This window comes from Lissotriton helveticus, chromosome 2_2 (genome assembly GCF_964261635.1).
Source record: "Lissotriton helveticus chromosome 2_2, aLisHel1.1, whole genome shotgun sequence".
Classification (NCBI taxonomy): domain Eukaryota; kingdom Metazoa; phylum Chordata; class Amphibia; order Caudata; family Salamandridae; genus Lissotriton; species Lissotriton helveticus.
The window spans coordinates 332658078-332676620 of NC_136060.1; positions in this window are offsets into that span (position 1 = coordinate 332658078).

The following is an 18543-nucleotide window of genomic DNA, read 5'->3' on the forward strand; positions in this document are numbered from 1 at the left end:
CTCCTTGGTGGTTCCTGTACAGGCTTGGGTGCGGGCTGTGTTGAAGGTGAAGTGGACGCAGTGGTGGACTGTCCAGAGGGGCTGAGTGGTGTGGCTGAAGCGGATGTTTGTTCCTCCCATGAAGATAGGGTCGAGGGTGTGCCCAGCTCTGTGGGTGGGCGTGTTGACCAGCTACTTTAGTCCGATGTTGGCAAGATTGTTGAGGAGAGTGATGGAGAAGGGGTTGTTGTAGTTGTCGATGTGGAAGTTCAGGTCCCCAACTAGAATGTAGTCCATGGAGGTGATTGCGTGGGGTGCGGTGAGCTCGGCGATGGTGGTTGCAGTCTGGGTGCGAGGTCCCGGCAGTCTGTAGATGAGGGTCCCACATAGCGTAGTTCTTGGGCTGGTCTGGATCTGGAAGTTGAGGTGTTTCGAGCTGGTCTGTGGGTCACTTGAGCTGGAGGTGCAGAGTCGGAGGTTGGCTTTGTGGGCGATAGCGAGTCCTCCTCCAGGGTGGTCTTTTCTCTGGATCTTGGAACCATCGGCGATGGCGGTGGTGATGTCGAGGCCGGAGGTGGCGTTGGTCCAGGTTTCCGTGAAGAAGGCTAGGTCAGGAGAGAGGGTGTCGATCAGGTCCCAGGCGTGTCGGTGGAGGGAGCGCACGTTGAGGAGGATGCAAGTCAGGGACTTGGTGGTGCATGTGTCAGGTGGTCCTCCGGTGGTATTGGAGGTGATGTTGATGGTGAATAATCTGTAGCAGGGTAGGCAAACGAAGGGCCCATAGGTGGTGTTCGGCGTGGATCTTACGCAGTCGGTGCGTCTTCCGGGGATGAGTGCATGGAGGGTGGTGGAGTTGTAGTGATGGGGTAGGGAGAGCCGGTATTCCTGGCGCTGGTCGCGGTCGTGTCACCGACGGGCGCGGACAGGCTTGCCTTAGGTGCACCAGCGGTGTGCCAGCGGCGCGACTGCACAGTGGTCGCCTTTAAGTAGGGGAGGAGGGCTGGACCAGGGTAGGGAGGCGGGAGCCGCACAGTGTAGGGGTTGGGGCCGCAGGGGCATCAGTGGCGGGAAACAGACAAAATTACAGCTGTTGCACTGAAGACTAACAGAGTGGTACTACAGTAGGGGAAGACACAGGCTGAAGTAAGAGGCACAACAGTAAGGGGCGCACACAGAGAAATAATGCTGTAATTATTAGAACAAAAGAATTCTGAGAATGACCGTCGGCAGGAAATTAGGTAAACCTGAGGTGCTGGGAGCTGGCAGCTGGCGCGAACCCTGTTTGTGAAGGGCACTGAGCAGGAGATGAGCGTCTGTTCAGGCGGAGCTGCCGGGGAGAGTGCTGGCCTGGACCCGAGGTCAAGACTTCACACGCGCTCCCCCGCAGCGGTCGTCATTAAGTAGGGAAGAGGGCGGGACTGGGGTAGGGAGGCAGGAGCGGTGCTGTGTAGGGGGGCGGGGCCACAGCGGCAGGAAACAGACAAAATTACCGCTGTTGCACTGAAGACTAACGGAGTGGTACTACAGTAGGGGAACACACAGGCTGAAATAAGAGTCACAACAGTAAGGGGCGCGCACAGAGAAATAACGCTGTAATTACTAGAACAAAAGAATGCTGAGAATGATGGGCGACAGGAAATTAGGCGAACCTGAGGCCTCTTCATTGCCGGACCCTCCCGCTTTGGTGGTTAAAATTGTGGGGGTTAAGCTGGACAATCTTTTGTCTATGCAGTCTCAGATCTCTATGGTAGTAGGTCAGTGCTTAGTACTCTTGAGGAAATTCATTTGACTTTTGCCCTTACACTGCAGGAAATTCGTTATCCATGGTTTGATTATATTGCGCCTGGAATATGCTATTGTCCACTACCTTGGCGTCTTAAAAGACTTGTTCGGTCACCATCAGGTGGTTCAAAATGCTGCTGCAATGCTCCTTCTGCATTTGCCCTGCTGTACTCAATCTCTCCTGTTCTTAAATCCTTCCGCTGGTTGCCCCTCAGGAAGCGGATTATATTTAGATTTGTTGTCTCAGTCCACAAGACAGTGTTTCAAGCTAGTTCAGGATAAATCGGCAGTAGATTTGTGTTCTATAGTCCTGCCAGAGGGATACGTTCTGCATCTGCCACCTTGCTGGTTGTTCCCAAATCAAGCGCTTAAAAAGGGGGGGGGGCAGACATTTTTCATTTCTTGCAGCTAAAATACAAAACAGGCTTCCATGGGATCTATGAATGAATCCTCTGGAGGCCACATTCAGAAAGCAGTTAAAAACCTGTTTTTTCTCTAGGAATTAGATTTACTGTAATTGGTCTGCGTACCTTTTTTTGCTTTTGGTTGTGATGTGGTGCAAAATCTATTTTGATTTGTAGGGGTGCATTATAATCACACGTGTAGAATGCATCCGCATATGCCCCCACATGCATCAATTTTGGCTTTTGCGATTCCTTAATTACGATTATTAAGCAATCGCAATTAAGGACTCGTAAAAGCATATGCATGGTATCGCAAAAAAATAGCGATTCCTATACCTTCCTTAATTGTGACTTCAAATTGTGAGTCGCAATTAAGGAATGGCTTCCCATTCATTCCTATGGGCCTACAGGCCCATAGGATAGACTGGGAATTTCATGCACAATTTGCGAGTACCTAATGGGTACTCGCAAATTGCGCATGCAATTTCAAGGGTGCAAGGGTGCCAAAAGTTGCACCCCTGAAGTTGTAATGTGCACCCATGTTGCACACACACATGCCCCATGTGTGTGTGTAACATGGGACTTTGAAAAAATGCACTTTGGTGCGTTTTTCGAAGAAATCGCAAATTACCATCACTTTTCAATTGACAGTAATTTTTGATTCGTAATTGCGAAATCACAATTTTTTAACTTTAATGCATTGCATTTAAGGAATCACAAATTACAATTCCTTAAATGCAAAACCAATTATAAAAAAAAAATGAAATAAATAAATAAATTAAAGTAATCTCAATTTTGCGATTCCTTAAGTATCGATTTTTGCATTTGGGGCAAAAATACCAGTCACAAAGGGGTAGGTTCTGAGAATCTGCCAGTTTGTAACCGTTTTTTTCTATGATGCATGTGGGGGTTCATCTTCTGTCGTGTTAACCTAAGTGTTAGGATCTTTTAATATAATAACATGAATGTGATGTGTTTAGGCCAATATGTAGAATACGTGAAGAATGAAGGGGGAAAATCAAATGTAATCAGCGAAAAGCATAAACTGAAAAGCTCGTATTGTGCAACTGACAATCATTTATTGTTGAATGGGCTTATTAATCATATAATTTATATGTAGATGGAATTATTAATTGAATATGTCTTAATTTCTATAAGATTTCGTAAAGCTCATGTTCCATTTCACGTATGTTAGCTGAATCTCGTAGGCCTGAAATGCATTCTACCTTGAAGCTCTTGCATTAGAATTAATAGTTGGATGTCATGTGTATTTTGGATTCTGCACTTTCTCACGTTTGTGTTGCAGGTGGAAGAAGTGCCCTTGTTAGTTAGAATAATGTATTTATTTTAGGAGTTAGGCAAGGAGAGAAGAGGAAACATTGGAAGTTAATGCTGATAAGGAAAGCTGTTGTATTTTCTCACCGGAGAAGGCGTGGGAATCAAGGTCATCTTCTTACTGTCCGGCAGCTTCGCCGTCCTGTGGAAAACTACCTATGAGAATATGGCCTGATCGGATGGCATGACCCGAAAGGAATCTTGGGAAGACACCTGTGATATTGGATCATTGCAAGTAGGGAGAGAGCCACCACTTCTTCTCTGCCTTTGGAGAGAGAGCATCTTTGAACGAGGTCTGTCTCAGTAGCTTCATGCTACCTGACCCATTAAATTGGAGAAACTTCTAAGAAAGACTCCACAAGCTGACACCTTAACCTATCCTGCCCCGAAGAATGCTTAAGTAGGGATTTCAGGTTAATGAGAGTGCAGGGACAGATTAATGCTTTATTGATGCTGGGGAACTCATGTTTTTTGATCTTTCACATCCTGATTCTTGAATTCATTGTCTTGGGAATGTTGCACTGCCTCAGCCTCATTTGCAGATTTGACTTTATATTGGTTCCAAAATATCTCATCCTCACCCTCATCTTAAGGGGTCTGTATGTCCAGTTATTTTTGGCTTTGCAATAAATCAACTAACCCTACTTAGTAGTCTGTGGATACTATGAGTCTAGAGAAACTGAAATTGAATTGATTGACAATGTTAATGATTTCTCTCCCCTCCACGCTCTCTTGCTGAGAAAAAGTACCATTAAATTGAGGTTCTACAGCAGATCTAAAACATACGGGCGTGGCTCCTTCAGTTGTTAGTGCCGGGACACAGTTAATTAACAATGCACTTTATAAATTGTGTCATTTATCAATTTATTCATCATGTGGGCATGATATCTGTCATATTTGCGATTGAGAAACCTGGCCATCAAACCTTAAATCAGGCCTATAGTCACTAGTGGCAATATGTTCAAAATTTCCATGTTGCTTTTCTTAAATAGCAAATCCCAAGAAATAGCTATTTAGGAAATTCAAAATGGAATGTTCAAAAATTGATATGTCCTAATAGTGATTCCTACAAGGTAGGAATCACTATTATGGAATCATTATTTAGGAAATGCTCAACCATTCATTCCTATAGGTACGAATGGTTTTTCATATTCAAGTAATAGGAAATCACAAATTAGGAAATGCAAATCCAATGGTGCTTATAAGCCTAAGGTCCTCCTAGATGCCCCCTAAATAAAGTGTTGCACTTGTAAAGCGCACAAATGCCCTAGAGGCATGTGTATGCTACATGGCACTTTAAATAGTGGATAATTGCACATGGTTACCATCGAACTGGTAATAGCATTTTCTAAATGCTCATTTCGCATTTAGGAAATGCTTTGTACATGTGCTTAGAAGATCGCATATAAGAAATCTTTATTTGTGATTTCCTATTTAGGGAATAGCAAAATATGATTTCTACAGCGGAGAAATCACAAATTTGCGATTCCCTTTCTGCCGCTGTACATATGGAAAGGCAATTATGCATTTCTTAATGAACCGAAATTGTGATACAGTCCGTTAAGAAATGTTAAATCCTTTCGTACATATAGCCCCTAAAGCCTAAGAATATTGTGGGTGAGTGTAAATAGGTCACAGTGATGAAAAAATGAAAGTGATAAGCATGACTGTTAGGAAAGATAAAGAAAGGCCAAGAAAGGGAGGTCAAATTTCAAGGAAGGTACCAGATTTCATTGCAAATAGCAAAGAGATTACTTAGTTGGGAGCAATCAAAAGACGAAATCTCTGTTCAACTAATGCAGAAGTGATCTACAGTGTCGATTAGAATCAGGACTCCAGCAGTGGCTGGTGACCCCGATGCGCACTGTTAGGGCAGAAAGGAAGGGGGGAAATAAATACATTTAAAAGAAATATATTAAAAAAAAATAATAATTTGAGACTTACCTGACGCTGCATCTTCCTCCTCTCCTAATCCTCGACTGCCGCACACTGCGCAGGCTCACAGATGTCAATCCCAGCGCTGCTGCCATGCTGGGAATGTTTTGATTTGTTCTGCATTCCGTTCATCTGTGTGTCTTTTAGGAATGTAATTCCCAGCAGGGTAGATCAGCACTGGGATTGGTATGAACAGCCTGTTTTGCCACTCAGACAGTGCCTGGGTGGAGAAATGCTCGGTGTGCATGACGGTTCGGCCAGCCTACAATGGCAAGCCAAACGGTCATGCGCACTTAGTTGTGCCCACAACTCCTCCTCCTTAAGCTCAGGGTGAAGGGCCGCCCCCACCCCGCATTTTGGCTACCCATCAGAGACAGCAGTGAAAAAGAAAATGATAATAAAATCATTTTATAATCATTTTCTTTTTCACTGTTGCCTCTGCTGGGTAGCAGTAGTGGGGTGACGCTCCTGGACTTTGGCCTTATCGAGGATAAGCTCTATTGGCATTCAGAAGATGTAAGTACCCAGGCTGGTGAGATAGCCTTTATCCTTTATCCCTGACCTCAGAAATAACCCTTAACTAAAGGAAACAGCTGTAGTGATAAGATGAGGTAGTCACAGACAAGGAGGAATTACTATGATTGTGGCCAAGCACCTACAAACGGAGAACTAATAATGTTACATTGGACTGACTCTCTCTTGGTGCAGTGAATTTCACACAAAATAACAAAGGAAGACGGGGTCACATTACACACCACAGGTCCCAAGGATGTGAGCAAAAAGTCCAGTACACAATCTACCACTCTGGATCCAGGAAATGAGGATTTGACAAACACATCTTCTAACATACTATTGCAACCTAAGTCACCTGAAAAGAAGCCAGTTTCCAAAAACTAGGCTATTGATTATGCTTTATATGAAAGGTTAGCTCAAGTTAATTTGTGTTTGAGTACTGAAGTACAAGAGTCAAACTGCACCAAAAAGATGAGAAATGTTGAGCTCTAACAAAGCCTAGCCAAACCATATTATACCACAAGTGCCTGATGCCGCGACAGGAAACCGCCGCATCTAACGGAAATACTACTTAAAAGAAAATCTGGGTCAGGGTACTGCCTGTCTGAGTGATTGGAAAAAGTTAAAAATAGTCAACATGTTGAATGGAAGCCAAACAGTCACTGAGTCGTTGCTGGCTGCAGAAACAGAAATCTATCTGAAACGCTATTATGTAGCATGGAGTTGAACATGAGAAACTGGAACCTTAAATTGACACTTGTATCTTGGTTGATCAGTCAGGCAGTAGGAATATGATTTTTAATTCAGATCATATTTGTTTAACATCTGGCTTCCTGTAAGCATCTATAACTTTGCACCGGGTAACGATTCTCTTAGCTTTAGTAGCCCCATTGATTCTTCTTACGTATATCCCCATCGTGCTGCAGTTTAGTTTTTAGACTATAGCCATGTAATTGAACGTTTATCTGTTAACGATTGTTTCATTATGCTTCTGATACTCGAAATGAAACAGAAATATTACATAATGCCTATTACGAAAGAATCTTTTTTTTAGATTAAATGTAGCCCCATCATATTGCAGATCTGAACTGCTGATGAAAAATGACGTCTTTTCCAATTTTGAGGGTAAGTGGTCTTGTGAAGTTCACTCTATGGCCACATCATTTTCAAACTGTTCTTGGGAATGCGAGTAGTCAACAACTCCAATACAATGGGGAATTTGAAGCTCTGTCAGCAGACCGTGAACTAATGGAACATTTCATGGCTGCTTTTCTAGGGCTAAGAAGCCGGCACGGCACAGTACATGTTCCACTGCTGCAATATGATCTTCTTTGTCTTGATGCCAGCCTCTGAGTTCTTGGCCAACCAGCACAATTATCAGAGCTCAAAAGCCTTTACTACTAAATTGGCACAAGTATCATACTAGGGTTGGCTGTGGCATTCATTGCTTCAATTTCTTCCTGATTGGGGATAATGTTGCATTGGGAAAATTCATTTCTGGTAGGATAAAAGCCTTTTTTACCAGCAACTAGTATCCAAAACCATGCCTAAGTAAATTCAGCTTGCGTACTTGTGCAAAACAACTGAAGCTTGCAAAAAGGGGTTTCATACTTAAACATACATTGAAATCTAAATTGAGCATTTGCAGATTTCAGTTCTTTCATTTTAACATTATATGGTAACTCTTGAGTGACAGCTATGAGTAGAGTGCAAGGGATCCTTCAGAGTTAGGGTCACTCTGAGGAAGAATGTTGCTCATAACTTTAAAATGATGCTATAACTTTGCTAGAAGCATTACAGATTGTTTTCTCTCTTTGGATATATTTCTACTTATTTCAGTGACCTATGTCGCAAGGATCTGTGATATCATAGGAACATTTACTAATCTACTGGTCACATTTAAACAGAGTGGCTGCAAACGTAATGCAATTCAGCTGAAAATGTTTAATGCACTGGCAACCATCTTGCTTGCAGTTGGGTCAGGTAGGTTGTGGCTTGTGGGAGACAACTGACATCAACCGTTCTGTTCAGACAACATAATGTTGGTATGTTGATGAGGCAGAAGAATAGCTGGGAGGCACTTATATAGAGGTTTCAGGGGAATTGGGGAACTCTTAAGAATTGTAAATGTATCACATGCTGGCAAAGCAATGCTTTACTCAGAGAGAGACCTGGGTGAAACCAAATTTGGGTACCCTCCCAATCGTACTTTTTAACTGCCTACGTATTGAAAATTTGGGAGGAATAGGAGGAAGGTGAGGGGGTCAAGGTTAAACAGAACCATGCAAAGAAAAACAAAAAAAGCAGACAAGAGTTTCGCAAGGCTTTAGGAAAAGCCCACTTTTTTGGTGTTGTAGGGATACTGCAGTAGGGAGCACTAGTCCCCCACTGCAGGTCGGAGTCCTGGTTATGGGCCTACCTCACACATGCTAAAGGATGGCCCTGCACAATGGAATGTAACAGTTCGGACTGGACTGTTCACATTAGGAACAGGGTCAAGACTGATTTGCATATGGCTGGGTCTGAACAGGGGTGGTGAAGTGAGCTAAAGAACGAAGATGGATTCAACCCAGATCTGTGACTGGGGGTGAGTGTCTGAAAAGTTTTAGCACTCTGTCAAACATATCCTTGTGTTTGCTTTGTTCACCCTAAGTTGGCAGGGTTTGCCCAGACGTGGGTCCCTTTCTCACTTTACCACTGGATTTAAGCCAGCCTGCTGATATGGGGTGTTACCCTATAACCGGTCCCAGGATGTTTGTTTCCGGCCCAGGGAAGACCTGACCTGGCAGTTTGGGCTGGACTGTTCCAATGAGGAATACGATCAAGACTAATTTGCATATAGCTGGATCTGAACTGGGGTGGCAAAGTGAGCTAATAAACAATGATGGATTTGTCCCAGACTGAGGTTGAGTGTCTGAAAAGTTTCAGCACTCCGTCCATCGTCTCCTTCTGCTTTTTTTGACACCCTAAGTTGGCAGGGTATGCCCAGACGTGGGTCCCTTGCACACTTTGCTACTAGATTCAAGCAAACCTGGCTGATGAGTGTTGTTACCCCAAAGCTGGTCCCAGGATGCCTGTTTCAAGTCCAGGTTAGACCTTGCTTGGCAGTTCGGGCTGCACTGTTTCCATGAGGAAAATGGTGAAGACTGATTTGCATATGGCTGGGTCTGAACTGGGGTGGTGATGTGAGCTAAAGATTGATGATAGAGTCAACCCAGATCTGTGACTGTGGGTGAGTGTCTGAAAAGTTGCAGTGCCCTGCCCATCGTCTTCTTGTGTTTGCTTTGTTCGCCCTAAGTTGGCAGGATATGCCCAGACCTGGGTCCCTTGCTTATTGTGCCACTGGATTCAAGCTAGTATGGGTGATGAGTGTTGTTACCCCGAAACCCGTCCCAGGATGCTTGTTTCCGGTCCAGGAAAGACCTGGCTTGGCAGTTTGGCCTGGAATGTTCCCATGAGGAACAGGGTCAAGACTGATTTGCATATGGCTGGGTCTGAACTGAGGGGGCGAAGTGAGCTAAGGAACAATGATGGATTCAACCCAGATCTGTGACTGGTGGTAAGTGTCTGAAAAGTGTCATGCCCTCCTCCATCATCTCCTTGGGTTTGCTTGGTTCGCATCAAGTTGGCAGGGTTTGCCGAGACGTAGGTCCCTTGCTCCCTTTGCTACTGGATTCAAGCTAGGCAGGCTGCTGCGGGGTGTTACCCCGAATCTGGTCCTAGGATGCTTTTTTCCAGTCCAGGGAAATCCTGGCTTGGCAGTTCGGGCTTGACTGTTCCCATGAGGAAGAGGGTCAAGGCTGATTTGCATATGGCTGGGTCTGAACTGAGGTGGGGATGTGAGCTAAAGAGCGATGATGGAATCAACCCAGATCTGTGACCAGGGGTGAGTGTCTGAAAAATTTCCAGGCTATGTTCATTGTCTACTTGTGTTTGCAATGTAACACTTTACAAACACCACAAATAATAATGAAATACCATGTCAGACCCATGGACCCTTAACATTTTGAGGCCCTGCAGTTTACGGCTAAAATTCCAAAATGTAAGCACAGAGAGGAGGTTAAATATTGCGCCACACATTGTTAATTTATTTAAGTAACATGATGCAAAGCAATTAGGAGAACAACGGAACATGCCTCCTAAATGCACATGTGGATTATTACATATATTGAGAACTGTATTTGTATACTTCCAGAACTTACCATAATAATACATTTAATATGTGTGCAATCATGAATTTCATTTGCATTTCTATACCTTTTTTTGCACTAACTGATACATCATTTTTACTTTATTTTTGAGCAGTGTATATTTCTCTAGACTGTATAGGTAACTTGAGCAAGCTATGTGTTTTTGTGTTTACAGTGGTCTGTATGATTTTGCTATACATTTTAAAGCTTTCCTCATATACCCTGATAAACTCCTTTATGGGTAAGATAAAAAGGCTTATGCAACTTTCAAATGTAACTATTTTTGCACCCAGAGAATAAGGCGTCGGGAGCTTCAGCTATATTGAAAAGGAAGGTAAATATTTCAAAATCCAAGAGATCAGAAATTGGTTTAATGTATCTGTGGAAGAGATACATGGCCAAATATGCAAAAGTTAAATTGCATATTTTCTAAATAGATTAAATCAAATTACAAGACTTTAGACTGCACCAGTGGCAGCACAACTTTATCTGCCAAAATGAGGTTAACACAAAGGTTATGATCAAGGGTGATGCAGGCAATGAATCTCTTTCGTCAACTGACCCTCAACATAAATGAGCTCCCATCTTCAGCTTTTGGTAGAAGCACTTTTGGAAAAATCTCTGCCGCACCTTTATCAGGCTTTCAATTGAATAGTGGGGTCAAATTTGACTGAGGCATTATCTCTAGAAACAAACCCCACACTACAAACCAAAACACTGCAAGATCAGCAAACTCCAACTTGATCAGCAATTCAGAATTCTAATGCCAAAACAGAAGAGCAAATCTCTTGAGTTTCTGGGACCATAGCTTTGAAACACTGACCGCAGAACAAAATATTCTTATTTTCTTAACTATTGAAAGTTACCTCGGACTAATGTCCGACTTCACAAACAAGGCCACGCGGTGGATGAGAGGAGAGAGATGGCACCAAATATTGCTGGTAATGCTACATGGTGGAAAAGTAATGAGTTGCGCAACCCGAGACCTGACAGAAAAGCCTTCACAGCAAAGCAGAGCTTCATTGCTTGGAGATTGAGTTGGCAGTGGTTGATAAAGTCCAGTTAGAATACCCAATAAAAATCTGATTGTAACTCAGAATGTCTCTTAGAAGCCATGGTTTAATCCTCAATCCCAATAACCAACACGTTTTCCCTTCTATTGAATGATACCTCCTGCAAACATATCAGGTTATTAGAATTTAGCCTATTCCAAATTTCTAAACCAAAGCCACCTACTATAATGTACAAACCGGCATTGGACAGTACAGGTCTGGGGTGGTGGGTTGGGTGTGGGTGTAAAAAAGCATTAGTCCCCCCCAAAAAAAAAAACACAATTCACCCGCCGCTCTGTCCCACATCTTCTCACCTCTTCCGAACAGGAAGCAGCCAGGCTCCCCTGAACCAATCGCAACACTGCAATGCAGCGTTGTGATAGGCTGACCTAAGCCAATCACAACGCGGCAATGCAGTGCTGTGACTGGTGTGAGCACTATGGTTCGGTGCTCAGACAGGGAGTGGGGGCCTGGGCATGTACTACGTGCAGGCTGTAATGCAGCCTGATGGAGAACATGCTAAAGTGCATCATGCACACTTTAGTGTGCCCACCACTCCTCCCCTGCTCTGTCAGCAGAGCAACTCCACCCTCATGCTGCCGCAACAGTGCGTTATTATCATTTATTTTCCTTTCTTTTACTGCTGCACAGCGGCAGTGGGGCGACGCTCCTCTGCCTTAGTGGAGAAGCCACCACTGGTACAAACACCTTTTGTTGATGTGAAAAACCTCCCTCTATTGGTTACAACCCTTAAGTTGTCAGAGGACAACATGCAAGCATTATGCACAACTACAATTATAAATTAATAAACAAACACATGCTAAAATATGTAACTTTGCCATTATGATCTTCGTACCTGTTGGCAAGCAGATCCCTAGAAACTGCCAGTACTTTAATTCTTGGCATGATTTATGTATTCTTTCTTTATCTCTTGTTCACTTATGTCCCTTCTGCAGTACTCTTATTCTGGTGGTACTTTGCAGCAGTATGTTAGGCACACACAGAAGTGCCCATCCGCTTACTCTACCGCATGCAGAATGCCCATCTTCATTCGAGCATCAGCATGGTCATATTCTGTCCTTCCAGCAAACTGGCTGGAGTCACCATCAGATAATTGGCAAATTATATGGGGAATTATATAAGCTTCTCTCTGTCACTAACCATCTTACCTTGCTTCAGAACATCCATTTATAACAAACTTCATTGTTTCTGTGAACATAGATACTTAGGCCCTAATTCATGAAGGGACTTATATCTTGTAAATTTATGAGCACAAAGTCTCTGCCCTGGGGCAGAGTCTCTGCACTCATGGTATAATCCCCACACTTGTGTTGGAATCTCTGCACAAAACACCCTCTGCCGTGCGCCATGATGAGATTCCAATATGAATGTGGAGACTCTCCACTCGTAACTTTACTACATGTAAGTCCTTTTGCGAATCGGTACCATAGTAAATAGGTTTATTTATTTCGAAGTTTTCTATAGCGCTAACAAGACCCGAAGGTAGCAGAGCGCTTTACAGTAGAGGGAATGAAAAGAGAACAACATGACACAAATCCAATAAAAGCAATTAGCGAATGACAATTTGGAATGAGGAAAAGTTCGGACAGCAGGACTTCTTGGTACAGGATTCAACGTTACCGCATGGATTCTGGGACGTTAGCTGATCCAAGTTACCCACAACCAAGGGAGCGGATAAGGCACAAGGATTTGAGTTGGCTCTTGAATTCTGCATAGGACGGTATAGTTCTGATGTGCCGGGGGATGGCGTTCCATATTTTGGGGGCATTTCCTGAGAAAGAGCAGTTCGCAGTTCTCTTCTTTCTGGTTTTTGGTAGAATGAGCAGCAGGGAGTTAGAGCTTCTCAAATTTCTGGCTTGGCCTGCTTTTTTGAGCTTGTTTGCCAGGTATTCCGGTTTGCCGGTGTGGAGGGCCTTGTGCGTTAGGCAGGCCGTTCTGAAGGTACTCCGCATTTCCGCAGGGAGCCATTTGAGTTCTTTGAGTGCCGGGGAGATGTGGTCAGATTTTTTGCAGTCTGTGACCATTCTCGCTGCCGCGTGAAGTGTTGTTTTTAGTGGGGCCAGGTGCGATTTGGGGATGCCTGTTAGGATTGAGTTCCCATAATCAAGTCTTGATAGAACTAGCGATTGAGTGGCTAGTTTGAGGTCCTTGTTAGGAATGTAAGGTTTAATTTTGTTCAGAAGTCTGAGGTTGAAAAAATGCGCTTTTCGCCGAATTCTTAATGTGGTTTGTCAGGGTTAGTTTGGGGTCTAGGGTGAAGCCCAGGGATTTAACGGAGTCGGCTAGCGAGAGGTTACCTTTGAGAGCATCGATCGACTTTAGCCACTCCGTGATTTGGGGGTTATCATCTTTGTTTGAGATGAGGAGTGTTTCTGTCTTGTCGGGGTTGAGTTTCAGGTGATTCTTTGTCAGCCAGTCTTGAACTTCATTTAGGACATCGTTGAGTCTGTGGATGTCTTTAAGAGAGGAGGTTTCCAGGTATATCTGCGTGTCATCCGCGTAGAGGTGGAAGTGGATGTTGGCGTTCCTGAGTAACTTGGCGAGCGGTTCCATGTAGATGTTAAAGAGCTGAGGGGAGAGCACTGATCCTTGAGGGACACCCTTGTTGACTTGCTGGGTATCGGAGGTGAAGTTCTTAATTTTTATTAATTGCGAGCGGTTATGTAAAAAGGAGGAAAACCACTTGAGAACTACCTTGCCTAAGCCGGCTCTTTCTTGAAGAGTCATGATGAGGAGCTTGTGGTCCACCGTGTCGAACGCTGCGGAGAGATCAAGGAGTATGAGGAAGCAGCATTTGTCAGCATCCAGAGATCCATGAATGTCGTCTATGATGTTCAGCATCGCGGTTTCTGTGCTGCGGCCTTGTCTGAAGCAGGATTGGAGGGGGTCCAGGAGATTGATGTTGTCCAGATGTTGAGTCAGTTGCAGGAGTACACAGCGTTCAAGTGTTTTTGAGAGCAAGGGGAGGTTGGATATCGGTCTGAAGTTGTTAAAGTCAGTTGAGTCGAGACCGGGTTTTTTCAGCAGAGGAGTGACTTGCCCCATTTTTAGACAATCGGGGACCACTCCGCTTTGTAGGAGCTGTTTATGATTCTTCCCCAGATGGGCGCTAAGGTAAGCTTCATTTTTTTGATTAAGGAGGGGGGGATGGGGTCTGAAATGTGTGCTGATGGTTTGGAGGTCGAGATCAGCGAGATTATCTCAGCTTCCTGGACGGGGCGAAAGCTTAGCCAGGGGGAGGAAAAGGAGTCGGATGGGAGTGCCAATGGGGTGGCCGAGTTTCTCTTCTGGAGGAGTGGGTTGTTGATGTCTAGAGATAGTTCGATTTATAAGACCTTGTCGTTGAAGAAGTTGGCGAAGTTATCACAGAGTTCTTTGGATGCCTGCAGGGTTGAGGGCAGGGGCTTTGTTGTTTGTTGTCTGATTATGGTGTAGAGTTCTTTGGGTCTGTTTTTGGATTTGAACAATGCCTCGCGGAAGAAGTTGGATTTCTTGTTTTTGATATGGTTGTTGTACTTCCTGCGGGCTGATTTTAGTTGGAGGCGGAGAATAGCGGTTGGGTTGTTTCTCCACTTTCTTTCTTTGGCTCTCAAGTTTCTTCTCTCTGCGTTGAGGTCCGCAGTGAACCAGGTTCTAGATGGAGTGGCTCGGCTTCTTTTGAGCTTTAGAGGAGCTAGATTGTCAAGTATGGAGACTAACCCCGAGTTGTAGTGGTCGACGAGATCGTTTGTCAGGAGGTGCAGTGTGTTATTTGGAAGTGAACTTAGTTGACCTTCCAGGATATCTTGGGGTACTTGGGAGAGGTTTCTCGACCATTTAGGGGGTTCTTGCGGAGGTTTAAGCTTTACATCTAATCTCCAATGAAAAATTCCATGCAGTTAGAATGATATAAGCTCCTTAACAGAGAAACACATCAGCAAATATAAGTTTGGATGGTGTAGAGACAGAATATTGCTTAAAAATATTGAATTGCACAAATATTGTGGTAAAAATATTGTGGGTCAGGAAAAGCAACAGACAAATTCTCGTGGTCAAGAATATCGATTTTAGGTAAGTAATATCAATTTAAAAAATATCGAAGTGTTTAATATCATTTGCAAAAATATAGTTGTTAAAAATATAGATTTTTTATTAATGTTATGTATTTTAGTGTATATGTAATATGTGTGTGATGTTTGTTTTTTGTATAAGAATTGTTTGTATTTTTATTATATGTGTTAACATTTTAGTAGTTAATAATTTGTTTTTATTTGAATTTTGTGTTTTTAGTTCCGTGGCTGGTTTTGGCTTTATAGGGGAAAAGAGTGGGAAGCAATTTAATTATATAACATTTCTTCATTATTTTTAGTAGTTATAAAAAAAAAAATTATTTGAAATTTGCGTTTTTGGTTCTGTAGCGAGTTCTGGGTTTATAGGGGAATTGGGTGGGCAGAAATTTTATTATATAATTTATATTAATTATATAAAATGTATTGAATAATCTGTATTTATTAATATGTGTTTGTGTAAAATGAGTACATTAATGTATTATTAATTATTTAATAATTATTTGTTAGTTTCAATATTTAGTAATTAATCATGGTACTTGTGAAATTAATTTTAGGTGTGTGTTGTGGTGTTTATAGGTGGAGTTGGTGGTAAGGGTGGGAAGTGATATATTTGTTATTGATAAATTATTAATTAGTTGTTAATTATGGTAATTTTGTAACTAATTTTAGGTGTGTGTTGTGGATATTATAGTGTTAAAGAATGGGTAATCATTTTTTAATTCACTATTAATTATGTTAATAATGGAAATAAATGTAAATAAAAATGTTGAAGTCTTTTTTTATTGGTGTGGTGCTATAGAGTGGGAAATGAAATAAATACATTTGAGTTTTAAATTATTTTGTTTGTTAATATTTTCTCCTTTAAAATAAATATTGTTTATACATGTATTTACTAATTTATTTTATGTAATATTTGTACCTTTTTGTTATATTTAATTAACATTATAATATGTTTCCTTTTTATATGTTTAATATATTTAATCATATATTTTTGAAATATTGTTTATTTTTAAGATTCACTCATTTGTTTCAATTTTTCAAATGTTATTAGTAATTTTTGTTTCTCTGCTACCCAGCACTTTCCCTACTGATGCACTCGTTGGAGTGGGAATAGTAATTTTTAGACCCTCCGCTATCCAATATTTTCCCAACTACTGCACTCACTAGAGTAGAAATAGTAATTGTTACCCCTCCACTATCCAAAACTTCCCTACTGTTGCACTTACTGGAGTGGGAATAGTGATTTTTACGCCTCCGCTATCCACAACTTTCTCTACTATTGCCCTCACTGGAGGGGGAATAGTAATTTTTACCCCACCGCTATCCAGCACTTTCCCTACTGTTGCACTCACTGGAGTGGGAATAGTAATTTTACCCCTTCGCTATCCAGCACTTTCCCTACTGTTGCACTCACTGGAGTGGGAATAGTAATTTTACCCCTCCGCTGTCCAACACTTTCCCTACTGTTGCACTCTTTGTAGTGGGAATAGTAATTTTCCCCCTTCGCTATCCAGCACTTTCCTTAGTGTTCCAATCACTGGAGTGGGAATACTAATTTTACCCCTCTGCTATCTAACACTTTCTCTACTGTTGCACTCTTTGGCGTGGGAATAGTAATTTTTGCCCCTATGCTATGCAACACTTTCCCTACTGTTGCACTCACTGGAGTGGGCTTAGTAATATTTACCCCTTTGCTATCCAACATTTACCCTACTTTTGCACTCACTGGAGTGGGAATAGTACATTTTACCCCTCTTCCATCCAGCACTTTCCCTACTGTTGCTCTCTTTGTAGTGGGAATATTACTTTTTACCCCTCCGCTATCCAATACGTGCCCTATTGTTGCACTCACTGGAGTGGGAATAGTAATTTGTACCCCTCCGCTATCCAAAATATTCCCTACTGTTGCATTCACTGGAGTGGGAAAAGTAATTTTTACCCCTCTGCTATCCAACACATTCCCTACTGTTGCACTCACTGGAGAGGGAATACTATTTTTTGCCCCTCCGCTATCCAACACTTTCCCTACTGTTGCACTCACTGGAGTTGGAATAGTAATTTTTACCCCTCTGCTATCCAACACATTCCCTACTGTTGCACTCACTGGAGTGGGAATAGTATTGTTTACCCCTCCACTATCCAAACCTTTCCGAATTGTTGCACTCACTGGAGTGGGAATAGTAATTTGTACCCCTCCACTATCCAAAATATTCCCTACTGTTGCACTCACTGGAGTGGGAAAAGCAATTTTTACCATCCGCTATCCAACACATTCCCTACTGGAGTGGGAATAGTATTTTTTGCTCATTTAACCCATGTACCATCCAGTACACATATATGTTGGTTTTATTTAGAGCTTTTTTGTCACTCAGTTTCCAAGAGCTATTTTATCCCTCAGTTTCTAAACCATCAAATTCTATGCTGCATAGTCATTTAGAGAATGTCGGAAAATACCAACGTGAGGTTCTGCCCAAATTTAATGTGCATTAATTGCACACCCTTGGAGTTTTTAGTAGAGGCATTTTGGGAGGGGAAGCCTGGAGAACAATGTGAATGGAAAATAGTACAGATTATAGGACAGAAACACCAATATCCCTGGTAATTCCCAATTCCTCAGAGAAAAATCTATGTGGTAATTCTGTATACCGGAAATAACAAACCTTGAGGTGTCAGGAGTTCTGGTTCAGAATTACCTTTGCAGAAACCCCACATCACTTAAAACAGAGGTCTATGATACCAATATTGTTTCAGCATTCTCTTTCCAGTAGTATCTCCAGTAAACTTGTGACAGTGGTTAATGAGACTCATCTAGAAAACGCAAATTGCTATCATTACAGCAAAATGGTTTGGTTGTTTACCCACAAGGGAAAAAAAACAAATCTATTTATTTGTTCATTTAAGTATTTCTAGACTGCAAGTAACACAGCAAAACCACGTTCAGATTATGGGGTTTACGCACTCCCTTTCAGCATACAGTTGAATAACATGTTTGAGCAGACAGTATCTGAACATTGCTTTTCTCCGTGGGTGGTAAATAGTCTTTTTCTCTGAGTGAGACAGAAAATACAGTTTAGTAATTTCTCCTGCACAGACCGGAATTCTAAACGCTCGGCATACAACCCTGGTGATTGTACAGACTCCGGTGTTGTTTGTTAAGAGTGGTGATGCCAATGGAGATCTAAGAGTTTACATTTCAGGAGGTATCAGTGAAGGCTTTTTGTTGTAGCTTTCTTGGCTTCTTGACTTCTAGCTGTAACAAATCTTTGTTCTATTCTTTTTTTGT